At 46.7% G+C, this 15,918-nt stretch overlaps 1 protein-coding gene across 11 annotated transcripts in view; it reads left to right on the top strand.

Moving 5' to 3' along the window:
• Positions 1–15,918, top strand: part of BCL2L1 (BCL2 like 1) — a 46,342-nt gene that overhangs the window by 15,804 nt on the left and 14,620 nt on the right. The gene's annotated exons all lie outside the window — the stretch shown is intronic.

Raw genomic sequence — 15,918 nt, 5'->3', positions numbered from 1 at the left:
ACAAGAGTGCTACCCACTCTCCATCTGCTACTCAGTGAGGAAAATTTCCCTTTGCTCACAGCACCCACATTCATATGGAACCTTAGGGGTTATCATATCAAGAAAGTCCCTAGGGAGTCACTCAGAAATGGCCCTTTGGGGCAGGGTTCAGGGAGGGAGCCCAAGTCTAAGGCTCAAGGTCTCCTGGGACTGGGTCAAGAAGCAGGTGCAGGCATGAGGCCACAGGCTGGTGGCTGAGTGATGAAACTGAGAGATATCTAGGGCCAGACAAGAAGTCACCCCAGAGGAAACTGCCCGCCTGTCCATGCAGGTGTCTGGACACCTGGGGGCAGTTTCTGGGTCTGATTTAGTGGTAGAAGTTGGGGTTCCAAATTAGTACTCCAGGCCTCAGTGAGAGGAACCCATGGAACTCCAGAGCAAGCCTACAGGTGGCACCCAGGTCAGTACCTTTGAAACTCTCTCAGACCTCTTCAGGGTGGAAGAGGCCCTTCCTCTGGGCTCCACAGCACCTATCCCTGCAAGAGCCCCAGGGCCAATGAATAATAACCAGAGCGCCCTTTATGGGGCCCCTGTGGTGTGCTGCGCACTGTGCTGGGGGCTTTTTAAGAGAAAGGGATCATTTCCTTACTGGAAGGAGGGCCTCTGGAGTTGGACAGAGCTGAGTTAGAATCTGCACTCCATCGCATACCAGCTGTTCGATCTTGGGCACACTCCTTCCCCTTTCTGAGCCTCAGTTTCCCTCTCTGAAAAATGGAGATGATACCTGCCTCCTAGGGTTTTTGTAAGGATGTCGAGCTTGGCACAGATGTTACAGTATTTTTAATAATAGCTAACATTTATTGAGCACTTACACTTAAGTGTTTCGTGTATATTAGTTCATTGAATTTTCCAAACAGCACCACTGAGGTAGGTCCTCTTCTTATTCTCGTGTTACGGAGGAGAAAGGAAGGCATAGGGAAGTTGAGGAATTTGTCCAAAGATGCACAGCTATTAAGTGGTGAAGTCATGATTTGTACTCAGGTGGTCTGGCTCCAAAGCCCACATGTTCCGCCTCTAGATGAGGAGGACCCAGCAAATGTTGCTGCTGTTACTCTTGTATCCAGCATCATAGCTCTCTGTGGTTTTTGGTCTTTCTGCTGAATTCTGAGCTCAGTGAAAGCAAGAAACCCATCTTAATCACCTTTCATCCCCAGAGACCAACAGAGGACTCATAATACTCATTAATATTTGCTTAATGGCTGACAGCATTCCCTCTCTTCATTAATCAATCAGTAGCTCTCTATCGACCTTTTCCTGTGGGCTAGATTTGAGCTAAATCCTGGGAGGAATGCAAAGTACAACTGTGCCTCTGTAAACGGAAGATTGGGTGTGTGTCTGTGGGGGTGAGCATTCCAGAGCACTGTGTCATTGACAGAAACTTCCACACAGGAGGCAGAAACAATACAGGTGGCTTGGGGATGTTTTCCAAACTGGGATTCCCACCCCTCCCTGATTGGGCCACTCCCCCTATATCCTGCAGAACAAGGTGACACAGATACCCTACTCCTGCCCAGAGCAGAAACCGCTCCTTCTCTTTGCTCCCACTCTAGTGAGGAAGATGCATCTTTCTTGCTCAGGCAACCAGTTCACGGGAGCCTAAAATGATAGGGAAAAAGTCAGAAGTTTGGAACTGGGAAGGGAGCTTAGAAAGTCACGTCTGCCCCAACACTGCAGGCAGAGTGGTCTTTTAAAAACCAAGTTCAGATCTTATCACATTCTTGCTTACAGGTCCTCCACTCACTCGGAATAAAACCCTGCATGATGTGGTACTGGCCACCTCTCCATGTTCCATCACTCCGCCCCTCCTTCTCTGCACTCAAGCTATGGGGCCCTGCTGTTCCTGCTTCCTGGCACACTTGTCCCTGCCTGAGGGCCTTTGTAGTTGCTGTTCCCTCTGCCAGGGAGGGACGCTCTGCCCTGGTGTTTGCCTTGCTGATTCTTGCAGTTGACTCAGCTCACAGGTCCCCTCCTCGCAGAGGTTTTCTCTGACCTTTGCTCTAAAGTAGCTGAGCTGCTTCTCAGTCACTCTTTAGTCTGTTACCTTTCTGTGTTTTTGTCATAGCACCAACCTCTAACTGAAATTTTCTTTTTGTTTGCTTACTTGGTTTTTGTCTGTCTCTTCTACTAGAATGTAAGCCCCATGATTATAAGGACTTTGGTTTGTTCATCATTATGTCTCTAGTGCCCAGAACTATTTCTTACAGGTAGTAAACATTCATTGAATGATTTTGGAATGAATGATTGAACAAATGAACAAACCTAAATATGCTGTTTTCATTTTACCTGTGAGTAAACTGAGGCCCAGGAAGAGAGGCTAATAAAAGTTGAGAGTGTTCTTTCAACTTACCTTTTGAATGCTCACTACCTGCCAAGCACTGAACTCAGTGATTCACATGCATTATTTTTGTCACTTATCTTTAATTGTTATAGTGACTTGTTTGGAACATCATTTTCTGTACACTATGTAACATTCAAAAGAAAACTGGACCAACTCTTATTTTTTATTGAAATCTCACTCTGTTTTACAAAGATTTGGAAGCAACTTAGCAAAATTCATATAACCAAAATGATAAAATAGTTAGGAGAGTCAGGTGAAAGGGAAGTCTGGGTAAGAAGACAAGAGCCGGAACTAAGGTTAGCTCACAGAAGTGGAGACCACACAAGTCCCTTTGAACTGAGCACAGTTTTTCTGTATTCTTTATGATTGATAACTAAATTGTGCCTGGATGCTTGAAAATGGTGATTTTTTAAAAATCCAATCACACACATGACCTGGGGATTGTCCCAGACTGCATGTGACAGTCCAGGGTTTGCCGGCTCCCTCCCTGCCTCATCAGCTGGGCCCCTTGACTGAGGCGGCGTGATCTCTGCCTCCTACTTTACCAAGGGACCAGTCGAGCAGGGAGGAACCTGGCACTCTCCCCAGCCCTCTCTGGACCCAGCCAACTTTGTTTCAAAGAGAGCCTTTTTCCCAGAAGGTTTATTAATTGAGATATCACCATTGAAGACCCAGTTCTGCTCTCAAGACACTTCCGATTGCATTAGAGAGAAAAGACATAGCGCGCATGAAAAGAAATCTTGTGAAAGCCAACAACAAATGCTAAATGCTGAATTAGAGGAGCATTTCACCAAAGAGGTGAGATTTGTGCTGGGGCTGACCATAGAGACAGGGAAAAGAGGGGCAGGTGCTCCCAGCAGGGAGTCCATGTGAGCTAAGATGTGCAAGCTGGGATAGATGCTCAAGAAGAGACCCATAAGCAGCGGCAGTCCAGTTTGGAGTATGTGTGGAAGGGTCTCTCTTGTTAGGTGACAAAGCTAGAAAGGTCAGCTGGAGCCAGAGTTGTGGGAGCCTTGAGTGGCAGGGAAAGATTCTGAGGCCCTCCCTCTGCAGCCCTGGTATCCCAAAAGATGAATCATTGCCGGGCACGGATGCCCATTCTGGCTGCCTGTCGGTCCACTGATTCCTAGGTAGAAGTAACAGCATCTGAAATGGGAGCTACGATCTTTTTTTTTTTTTTTTTTGAGGAAGATTAGCCCTAAGCTAACTACTGCCTTTTTTTTTTTGCTGCCTCCTCTTTTTGCTGAGGAGGACTGGCCCTGAGCTAACATCCATGCCCATCTTCCTCTACTTTATACATGGGTCGCCTACCACAGCATGGCTTTTGCCAAGCAGTGCCATGTCCGCACCCAGTATCCAAACTGGCGAACCCTGGGCTACCAAGAAGCAGAACATGCATACTTAACCTCTGTGCCACCAGGCTGGCCCCGGGAGCCAGGATCTTGAACTGACAGTGAGCAGAGGAGTAAGTGTGGGGCCTTTGTCAGTTTAGCCATTGGCCATCCCAGGTGCATTCATTCATTTGGTGATGTTTGTTGAGATGTCAGCACATGTTTGTTGAGCACCAAGTACATGCCAGGCCCTGTGCTAAGTGCTGAGGGTGCTATGATGAACAAGACAGTCAAGGACAGTGCTCTCATAGAATTCTTATATTAGTGGGAGAGACAGCTAGCCTGAGAAACAGACATATAAGATGATTTCAGATAGAGAGTTAAATGCTGTAAAGAAAATGAAATTGAGTAATGGAGTATCTAGGGAAGCAACTTTATACAGGGAGGTCAAGGAACGCCTCTCTGAGGAGGTGACACTTGACCTGAGAGTGGATTAAGGAGAAAGAGCCAGCCTGGGAAGATTTGAAGCAAAGATTTTGCAGACAGAAAAGCAAGGTGGGATGGAACTTGGGTCATCCAAGCTTTGGGCCCATGTAGATAGTCAGCTCTGACACTGGTGGGCCCAGTCTGGGCCTTTGTTTCCCTTTGTGTTATAGATGAAGATGATCTTTCACACCTCTCTCCCAGAGATCCAAAGGGAATGATGGTGACTACCATTTGTTGAGCACCCGTCTCATGTCAGGCACGCTGCGTGCATTTTCTCATTTAATTCTCCCACCCAGCCTGTGTGGCAGGTGGTCTGTTGGCCCCAGTTTGTTTCCAGTGAGGAAGCTGACGTTTGGAGAGATGAAGTTCCATGTCCAGGCTCTGCAGCTTGTACATGGTAGAACCTGGATTCAGACTCAGATTGGTCTGGTGACAGAGCCAGGCTTCTTTCCACTCCTCCACCCTCGGAATAAATGAAGCATTGTTAGTTCAGGATGTGCAGAAAGCTGCTTAGCAAAAGGAGAGTTGGGGAAGCATCTTAGAATGAGGGTCTTAGACGCCTACTGTCCTCCCAACTGAGAAGACTCTTTTTGCTCATCTGCAGGAGGATGCCCCCAGAGCCTGGGGTTACTGTTGGCCTTTGCCAGAGGCATGTTCAGACTTAGCCAGTTGAGTATCCCCCAGTTTCCTGCTTTTACCATCTCAGCTGCTGGTCAGGAGGTTTGGGAAGGTGACATCATCTAGCTGAATCAGCTGCTGCTTCTAGACACATTAACGGGAACTGAAAGTCATTGCCCCTTCCTTCCCACTCTGCAGTCTTTTCAGAATGAGGCTGGGGTATGGGTATCCCACCTGTCTGCTGGGTCTTGGCTGAAATAGTGCTCCTCGCTTTGAAAGAGCTAGAAGGTGCATTTTCTTGGAGAAAGCTATCCTCAAGGCTTCTCAAGCTAAGGAAACAGAGTACCGTTGCGGGACAGAAGGATTCACAGGAGGACTCCTCTCCCTCTCTTCCACCTTCAGTTAGCCCTTGGACCTTGGCAAGAACTCCTGACCCTTCTGACCTCCTTTGCTCAAGTCCAAGGCTCAGGCCCAGCACTTTAGGATGGACAAACAAAATGTTATTTGTGGGCTTTGACCTGAAGGCATTTAGAGCCTGCTCAAGGGACAAAAAGACAGCTTAGGTTTCAGAGCAGAGCAGCCACTACACTATGATCTATTGGATATCCCCCCTTGACCAATGACCAGGAAGGAAAAGAGAACAAGTGAAATACATTAAAAGAAGAAAGAAAACCAAAAGAAAGTAATGAAAAGGTGGCTCAGTGTGAGATGAGTAGGACAACAGATAGCTTACTTGCTCTGACTTTGCCTCTCTCAGCAGCACTGTTTTCACGTGTAAAATGGATGTCACCAGGGTATGTGGCTCTGTGGCTCATTGGAATATTATATAACACATGTAAAGCATTCAGCAGTGCACCTAGCACCCAGGGAGTGTGCAGTGAATGGTAGCCCTGTATCTAGGTTCTCAAAAGAGACACAGCCCATTGGGTAAGGTCAGGGCAGGCTTCCTGGAAAAGTTGGGCTTGGAACTGGACTTCGGAGCCTGGATAGGCTGTGGATGGATGCTGGCTGGAAGTAGGCTATTCAAGTGGGAAGAGGACAGACATTGGATGCTGACAGCCTGCTGTGTCATCTGTGAAGGTGACTTTACCTCTCGGAGCCTCAGTTTTCTTCTCTGTAAAATGTGGGTACTACTAGAACCCACCTCACGGGGCTGTTGAGGGAGGTAATGAGGTGCTAAGTGGATGATGGAAACCGCTGAGTAGAGTCCCCAGCGTGGGCTGTTTTGTTTCTTATTTGGCAGGGGAACCAGCCTGGTTAAAGGCTGGAAGTAGGGTGTGAGAAGGCACAGCTATTGCTCATTCCCCCCTCACCTGGACGACTCTCCCAGTTGTCTCCCTGCTTCTGCCTTTGCCCTCCTCTAGTCTGCTGTCCACATAGTACCCACTGATCCTTCTAAAATAGAAGTCAGATCCTGTCATTCTTCAGTTCAAAATCCTCCAGTGATTCTTCGTTCATGAGAATAAGCGAAAGCATAGACAGTGCAGGAACAAACGGAGGACAGTCCTCTGGAAATAAGTGTCCTGGGTTCATTTCTTCTCAGAAGCAGCCCTCTTCAGCCCCCCCGCCCCTGCGTATGTGCATGTGTGCAGGCACAAGTGGATGACACAGTGGTGACACTATGCACTCAGGATATTTCATAATAGGGAAGGACATTGACCACTGCCTTGCCTGCCAAAGGTCATCAAGGCTGAGAAAGCTAAGGGCACTCAGGCAGGCCTTCCTCCCCTCTGAATCTGAGTCATTTCCTGAGAAATGTTGGTCATTCATCCATTTGTTCATTAACAAATACTTATTGAGTGGCTGCCATGTGTTAGGCACTGAGCTATAGGTTGGGCATACAGTGTGAACAAACCAAAGTCCCTGTTTTCACTCTAGGAGCAAGGGCGGGAGCAAGAGACCAGTAAGAAGCTGGGCGGGTGATGGTGGTGGTTTGTACAAGGGTGGAGACACGGTGGCAGTGGTGAGCAGTGGTCAGAGCTTCAATATAATTTGAAGGTCAGGCCAACTGGATTTGCTGATGATTGGATAAGGGATGTGTGAGAGAGAGAGAGGAGTCCAGGTTTTTGGACCAAGCAACTGGAAGGCGCTGGCTCCCATTTAATGAGAAGAGGAATAAGTGGTGGCCAGGAGTGGTTTCTGCAAGGGCTGTGGAGTTGGACTGCTTGCATTCAAGTCCCGTTTTGCTTGCTGTTTGACTTTGGGCAAGTGTTTAACTTTACCAGGCCTCAGTTCCCTCAAATGTAAACCTACTTTCTAGGCCATGGGCAGTTGGGTGCTATGAAAATTATTTAGGGGTAATTTGTGTGAAGGGCTTAGGACAGTGCCTGGCACATAGTAAGGGCTCAGTAAGAGTTAGCTCCATCATTATTGTGGAAGGCAGGGAATCCCATGACCAAGCAGGCAGCAGGTCCCACCCCACCTCCACCACTCCTCAAGGAGCCCGCCCTCCAAGAGGCAGCTCAGACACCATCTGTCTAGCAGAGAAAAGCCACAGGGAGACAGCTTTTGGGGGGGCATTAGTTAGATGAGCCCTTCCCAAGAAACCTAATCTCATTCTCAGCAGGTGTTAATCCCAGCAGCCTCCCTTGGTATCTGAGCCCAACCCACGCAGTTCCTCCCTACCCCCACCCGTGAGTCCCAGACCCTCTTCCCCTTCTCACTAGCTCCAAGCTGCCCCCAGTACACTGCTTTACCAGCTGGAGGGGCTCCTACAGGGCGAGGCCACCATCCATCTGACAGGGCCCAGTTCCTCACATGTATCATGTCGCCAAGGGCTTCAGGTGCCACCTGTCCAGAGCCCCCCATCCCCCCACAGGTGCCAGTTCCTGGGTGTGGTGCTTGATCCAGGCAGATCCAGGCTGGAGCCAGCTGGAGCCAGGGACTCCCACTGTGCCCCAGCTGCTGCCTGCTCTCCCACCACAGGCCAAGAAACAGGCTTAACCCTTTGGACACCACACGTGTAACCAGAGTTAGTGGTTGCAGTTCTGGCTCTGAGGATTGCACTGTTCCAGCGTACTTTTTTTTTTTTTTTTAAGAAATTTATCTTAAATACAAAAGAGAATATCTAATGAGTATGTTAAATTTCAAGAATAGGAAAATGATCACCCAGTTTAAGAAATCAAACATTTATTAAAACCTTAGAGCCCCCTGTGTGCCCCTCTCCAATCACAGCCACCCCCTACCCATTCTCCTGAGATTTGTGTTTGTCATTCCCTTGCCTTTTTAGAGAAATAGCGTTAGTGCATGTATAGAGTATTCTTCTGCATGATTTTAAACTTCCTTTAAATATCATACTGTGTGTATTCGTCTGCTGTTTGCTTTTTCCATTAACGTTGTGAGATCCATCGATGTTATGTGTACAGCTGTAGTTCGTTCATTTTCATATTGCTTTGTATGATTATGTCTCAAGTTATGTATCCATTCTACTTTCAGTGGTTATTTGGGTTGCTCCTTTGTTTTTGCTATTTCAAACAATGTGGTTTTGAACATTCTCTGTGTGTCTCCTGCGCATGCACATCTTCAAGAGTTTCTCCAGGGCAGTGGTTCTGAGATTTAGCTGCTAGAATCGCTGGAGGGCTCCTTAAACCACAGATTGCTGGGCTCCACCCCCACCAGTGTTTGGTTCTGTAGGTCTGGGTTGGGGCCCTGAGAATTTGCATTTGTAACAAACTCGCAGGTGATGCTGCTGCTGCAGGCCCTGGGACCACACTTTGAGAATCATTGCTGTAGAGTTTATATCCAGGAGTGGCATTGCGTGTTGGAAGATAATGCCCGATTGTTTTCCTCTGTGTCAGTAAGAATTTATGCTGCCACCAGCAGCATATGAGTTTCTGTTGCTTTACTTCTTTGTTAATACTTGACATGGTCAGACTTTAAAATTTTTATAGAGCTGGTGGATATGAGATGCTATCTTGTGGTTTTAATTTGCATTTCTCAGATTACAAGTGGGTTGAGAACCTTTCCTCACATCCATTGACCATTTGTGTTTCCTTTTTTGTAAAATAGCTGTTCAAGTCTTTGCTCTGTTTTCTTTTGTTTTGGCTTTTTCTTATGGGTTTGTAGGAATTCTTTATATAATCAGAATCCTACGCTTTTGTCTACATGTGTTACGAATATAGGCTCTCGGTTTGTATTTTGTCTTTCACTTTTATATGTGATGTCTTTCGTTGACTAGAATTTCTTAATTTTAATCTAGTTGAGTCTTGTCTTTTATGATTTACGCCTTTCATGTTTTGTTGAAGAAATCCTTTCTTAACCTCTGGTCCCAAAGACATTTGTCTGTATTTTCTTCTGAAAGTTTTAAAGTTTGCCTTTCACATTTAAGTCCTTAATAGAACTGGAATTGACTCTCATGTCATCTTATTATTTTAGTTGGTGGAATACCTTTCTGTCAGTAGGGTTTAAATGTCTACAAATCTGAATTATTTATAACTTGAGTTGTACCTAGAGCTTATTATATACACTGCATTAATGCTTCATATTGAACAACTCTTTGGGAAAGAGTTTTGATCACATTTAAAACCCTTCCAAGATTTTCGTTGGATTTTTCAAATTTTAGATATGACAACGGTGTTGTGGTTGTGTTTTATTTTCCTTTTTAAGATTCCTTATTTTTTAGATATCTGGAATTTGCTTCAAAATAATACAGGGGGGTAGGGGCTGGCCCCATGGCCGAGTGGTTAAGTTCCTGCGCTCCGTTGCAGGCGGCCCAGTGTTTCGTTGTTCGAATCCTGGGCACGGACATGGCACTGCTCATCAAACCACGCTGAGGCAGCGTGCCACATGCCACAACTAGAAGGACCCACAGTGAAGAATATACAACTATGTACTGGGGGGCTTTGGGGAGAAAAAGGAAAAAAATAAAATCTTTAAAATAATACAGGGGTGACAGAGAGTGCTTGGGGAACAGATAAAATCAGGTTGGTACTGAGTTGATAATTGTTGAAGCTGAGTGATGGGTACATGGTGGTTCATTTTATCATTCTGTCTACTTTTGTACATGTTTAAATAGTCTCATCATAAAACGTTAAAATATCCAAGGGTTATTTCCAGGGTTACTTATGAGGTAAAGCATCTTTTTAAATATTTTATGAGCCATTTGTATTTCTTCCAGAGCCACTTAGGTCTCCATCTACTTCCAGGATTCCATGATAGAGTGTTTTAGCATGCAGTCAGGAGATTAATTGTTAAGGAAAACAGGAGGAGGAGTGGTAGGGGGGCCTAGGGGAAGAAAGGTGAGTGGACAGGGTTCTCATGCCTAGTTGCCTGCCCTTCCCCTAGAGCCTAACTGCCCCCGCTCCCTCCAGGACTAGGTTCCCTCGCTTCCATTTTTTCTTCCAGGGCTAGCAGGGATAATTTTATTTTAACCAGAACCTTCTTTCCCTATTATTCTACCTGGACAGACTTAACCTAAAGGGTAGAGGAACCTCATCCTAGATCCTGGTCGTTTCCTAGCTTAACAGCACCTAGAGATAAAGGGTCAGAGATGGTGGCGACCCTACTGCGGTTGGTCACACAGTAGTGGTGTTACTGTGGTGTCACAGGATGCAAGTACTGGAGTTGTCATTTTTCTCTGGTAGAGCAAGAACTCGCCAAGAAGTCTGTCTCTGGGGAGTCCCAACTGCTTCTCGTGGGAGAATCTCTCTCTTTTTCTCTTTTGTACCCCCCCCCCGCCTTAATTTTTTATTTATTTTCTTGGAATAGGTAATATATTCATGTGGTTCAAAATTTGAAAGGAACAAATGTTTCCCTCCCACCCATGCCTCCTAACCACCCAGTTCCCTTCCTAGGAGAATAAACTCTGTGGACACAAGCAAACACATATATGTGTCCCCTGATTTTTATACAGATGGTTGCATGCTATACACAGTTTGCTGCCTTGATTTTCTCACTTAACAGTGTCTCTTAGAGATCATTCCATATCAGTCGATCAACAGCTTTCTCATTCTTTTTTATAGCTGCATAGTATTCCATACATAGTACTGTCTTCTACTTTATTTAACCAGTTCCCATCCGTGGACACTTTTTTGCAGTCTTTTGCAGTTATAAAAGTGATATTCAGGGGCTGGCCCCGTGGCCGAGTGGTTAAGTCTGTGCACTCCGCTCCAGGCGGCCCAGTGTTTCGTTGGTTCGAATCCTGGGCATGGACATGGCACTGCTCATCAAACCACACTGAGGCAGCGTCCCACATGCTACAACTAGAAGGACCCACAACGAAGAATATACAACTATGTACTGGGGGCCTTTGGGGAGAAAAAGGAAAAAAATAAAATCTTTAAAAAAAAAAAAAAAGTGATACTCGGTGAACAGCCCCATATATTTGTCATTTGGCCTAAGTGTGAATGCAGGGTATCCGTGGGGGATAAATCCCTAGAAGTGGAATTGCAGGGTCAAAGGGTGTGTGCACTTGTGATTTTGATAGATGCTGCCTGCCTGGGCTGTAGCATGGTGCCAGTTTACAGGAGCGTCTTTCTCTGCACGCCCCTTCTACCCGGGCGGGGTTTGATTCAGCGCATTTATTGAGCGCCTTCCAGTGCCAGACCCTGGATACAAAGACAACACTTGCATGTATCAAGTGAAATTGTTACTGTGTGCCAGGCACAGACTTGTTATCTGGTAATACTCATAGCCACCCAACAAGGAAGGTTTTTAGATGAGAAAACTAAAGCTCAGAAAGGTTAAATAGCGTGCCATGGTCACTGACCCAAGCTAGTAAGTGGCAGAGCTGAGATTTAAACCCAGTTTGAATCTTCTAGTGCCTGTGCTTTTAAAGAACACCTTTGACTGCCTCTCAGGAGGAATAACATATAGTCTTAGAGTCTAAGACAGATGAGGAATCAAGCTCGGAGAGACTAACTGGCCAAAAGAATACACAGCCAGGAAGCTATGGAGTCTCCAGGGGGAACCCAGATATGTCTGATCTGAGGCCTGTGGTCTGTACTGAGCTGCCTCCCATCCTTCCCTGGGAAGAATTTCCAACTCTAATTAGGATTCTGTCAAGAGAACTTTCTCCATCCAGAGCTCCGGTTGCTATAGAGAGCCGTAAGTCACTGGTCCTTGATTTGCATCTGTTGGTCATCAGAGGGGCCCATAGTCATAACCCGTCTGTGAGTAATATACTAGTGACAATGTAGTTGCTGCCATTAATTGATGCCATTGCATCAACATATGCAGGATGCTGTAAGGTGCACTGTGTTGTATTTTTAACCCTCACATTAGTCCTGCTTGGGAAACATCATTGTCCCCATTGTCCAGACGAGAAAACTGAGAGTAAAACAACTTACATAATAGTCCCAAGTCAAATGCGAATAAGGACGGAATTAAATCCAATCTGATAGACTCAGAAGCCCTCACTCAGTCTCTGACTCACTCATGTGTCCGTGGGTTTCCCTTGGCTCTCTCTGCTTCTTCCTCTTTTCTGTATTGTTCAGTGCTCTCTCCAGAGGGTGAGTCTGGCTTCTCCACCTTACATTGCCTGTTTTAGAGGAGAGGGCTTATAGCTTCCATTTATCTCATACTGCCCCTACCCGCCACCCACTGCTTAACACAGGGTAGCCAAAGAGTGGACTGCCACGTGATGCCTGGGGATTGGTGGGCAATCACTGGCGATGGCCCCCACTGATACTACCTCAGAAAGGACCCATCTCCCAATCGTGTAACAAGTGCTCTTTGTACACATGTCATGTGCTCACTGCTCCAGTGGGGAGAAGAAAAGTATAAAGTACAGGCCTAGCTCTCAACAGCTTAGACCATGAGACTGTAGGTACCAAAGTAAATGGAAGACTACAAGGGTTAGAGGAGTTCAGAGGAGAGAGGAAGCATAAGATAATTACAATAGTAGCAAGCATTTATTGAGCACTATGGGGTAGGTCTTATGCCTGTTTTATAGGCGTGGATCCTGAGACTCAGACGTGGATCCACTCAGACCCAGTGGGTGATCAGCCCAGGGTTGCACAGCAAGTAGGTCTCAGAATTAGGACTCTGAATCACTCCATGGCCTCTCTGGGAGAGCACTGTGGACTCTGTGCGTAGTGACTTGGAAGCTCCAGTAAAGGGAGTCTGGAAGGATGGGCCAGGTATGGACAAGAAAGGAGATGCCAAAATGTAGGACGAAAGGCTGAGAAGTGGAGCTGTGATATTCTTAAGATGTGGGAAAGCCTTTAGAATGTGGAGAAACCCAGGCTTTGATCACAAAGTAAGAGCACAGGATCATTAAGGTTTGTCTGTGCTTTTTTGTGTCCATACATTATCTCATTAAGCCTGTGATTATGCTAGAAGGTAGAGGGGGTTATCCTCTTACCATGGAGGGAACTGAGGTCTTCTAACTTTAAATCTCAAGTCCTTTCCACCATCCATGCTGCCTCCCCATTTCTCTAGTGGGAGAACACAGGCTCTCCACTCAGACAGACCTGGGTTTGAACCCCACCTCCTCCGTTTTGTGTCTCTAGGATCTTAAGGTTTGCAAGCTGGGGCAATTTCAGTTAAAGAGCAGGCCCTGGAAGGCAGGCGTATGCTAAGGAGTGAACGACATAAGTGAGGTGTCATAACACCAAGGTTCCTATAGTACTTTTTTTCAATGCACTTTCAAGTCTTTGGTTTACATATGAAGAAAGTGGGGTGCCCCCAGAAGTGAAGTGACTTGCCCAAGATCACACAGTGAGTTAATAAATGGCAGCGCTGGGATTAGAACTCGAGTCTCTTGTCTCCTAAGAGAGCTTGCTTTTTCCTTACACAATGCTGCTCCCCTGAGGGGCTGCGGGAGGAAGGCCTAGAGATAGGATCATAGCACTTTGGAGCTGGAGAGGGGGCCTTAGAGATCATTGAGTCTATCCTCCACACGTAACAGATGAGAAAAGTGAGGGGCTGGCCCCGTGGCCGAGTGGTTAAGTTCGCGCGCTCCGCTGCAGGTGGCCCAGTGTTTCGTTGGTTCGAATCCTGGGCGCGGACATGGCACTGCTCATCAGACCACGCTGAGGCAGCGTCCCACATGCCACAACTAGAAGAACCCACAACGAAGAATACACAACTATGTACCGGGGGGCTTTGGGGAGAAAAAGGGAAAAATAAAATCTTTAAAAAAAAAAAAAAAAAAAAAAAGAAAAGTGAGGCCCAGGCTGCCTGAGTGACATGTCCGTAGCCAGATAGAGCCACCGCAGAGCAGGAGCAAACCCATGTGTCTTGACTCTAAGGTCCCAGGTCCTTCTCACACTACCATGCAAAACTTCCGAATTGCCTCTTTTCTCTGCAAGTCTAAAGCCTCACTCCAGGGGGCCGGCCCCTTGGCCTAGTGGTTAAGTTCATGCACTCCGCTTCTGCGGCCCAGGGTTTCACCAGTTCGGATCCTGGGCGCGGACATGGCACTGCTCATCAGGCCATGCTGAGGTGGCATCCCACATGCCACAACTCGAAGGACCCCCTACTACAAAAAATACACAACTATATGCCGGCAGGCTTTGGGAGAAAAAAAAAATCTTAGATTTACTATTAAAAATTTTTTTTAAATAAAAAATAAAAATAAAGCCTCACTCCAAATGCCAGCAGTTTACAGTTAGAACAGCTGTTGAGTTTGGGGAGTTTTTTTTGCAAATTAGAGTCTTGTTTTCTCTCTCTCAATTCTTAGTAAGGATAATGTACTAGAAAAGGGAAAAAAAAAAACTTCAGTGGAAGACCTTGATAGAACAAAGATAAAAATTTGATAGAGTCTCTGAAATCTAGGGGGATCCTCAAAGCCAGGAAATAATTTCAGGCCAGCCCCCTTGCCTATCCCAGCCAATTCACCACTTGTCCTTCTCTACTCACAACAGGCCTTCAAAAGGCCCAGCCTTCCCTTGGCAGCTGCATCTGGTGAACACCAACGGAAATCCCTGGTATTTTTCTTTGCATGCAACCAACCATGGAGACGTAGGTCAGGCATTGCTGGCCTGGCAGTTAGAACAGCTCCGCTTTGCCCACTGCACCTGCAGCCATGTTGCTGAGCCCCATGGGGATGGGAAAAGGATGTTCCCCTCCAAACAGGGATTGAGTCCTCAAGGCCCCTTGTGGGCAGAGCTGGCTAGGACTTGGGGGGGTGCTAGAAAAGACCATCTGGAATATGGGGACTAGGAGGGTGGCTCTGTTTCTTTCCCCCCTTAATGTCTGCTGTGACCAGTAGCAGGGTTGGCAGTGTCTGCTCAGCTCAGCTTAGAGTCATCATCACTGATGGACAAGACTGGGAAGGTCTCATGCTCCCCCTGGGCTCAGCTGGGCCCCAGGCCTGCACCTGAACCCCTATGCCTATCTAGTGTTTACAGGATTGAAGCTGCCACCCGTTGGGACCTAGCCTGTTTTCATTTCTCCTCTCAGCTGTCTGGTCTCCATGGACCTCACCTACAGGTTTGTGCGTGCCCGTCCGCCACGATGCAGCCCCACGAGGCTCCTCTAGCCTGGCACACTCCTCTTTGGCCTTTGTTCTCTTCAGCAGAGCTGCCAGTTCTGTACCTGGCCCAGGGGAGAGCTTTCCTGGCCTCTCAGAAAGGCTCAGTTGCTCCACCCTAGCTGCACCCTTCGCAAGATTCAGTCTCTTTGTCTGCACTCTGCGGCCCGGGCTGTGGTTCCAAGGCACTGAGGGGGCCCGTATGTGGCCGCTCTGGACTGGCCTCCAGTTGGCTGGCTGATTCTGTCCTGAGCTTTCTCCTGCTCTGGGCCTCATGTGTCTCTTTTGTAAAGGTGTAGGACCAAGATTGGTACATGTACCATTGATCTTCAAGATAACTTATAAGTGATATGCAAATGAACTGTTTTAAAATTTTAATAGTGTTTTTATTTTATGTTGATTTTCATCTGTGGCAAATGATACTGGCTTTCTACTTATAGTAATAATATAATAAGTTGCCTTTTGGTTTCATTGATTCATTTAGCAAATACTTACTGAGGGTCTAGCTACTGGGGATATCTGCCTTCATGGAGTTTACATTCCAGAAAGACAGAGAGTGATGGTGGGAGTGGAGGGTGGCTACACAGCTTTTGGTATTTGTTTTTTAATGAAGAGTGATTGGGGAAGGCTTGTCTAAGGCATGTGAGCAGAGATATGCATGACCTGAGGGAGCAAACCATGAAACAATCTGT

The sequence above is a fragment of the Equus asinus genome, chromosome 15 (assembly GCF_041296235.1).
Source record: "Equus asinus isolate D_3611 breed Donkey chromosome 15, EquAss-T2T_v2, whole genome shotgun sequence".
Classification (NCBI taxonomy): Eukaryota; Metazoa; Chordata; class Mammalia; order Perissodactyla; family Equidae; genus Equus; species Equus asinus.
The sequence above is the reverse complement of the archived record's forward strand: the minus strand, read 5'-3'. Positions and strand labels throughout refer to the sequence as shown.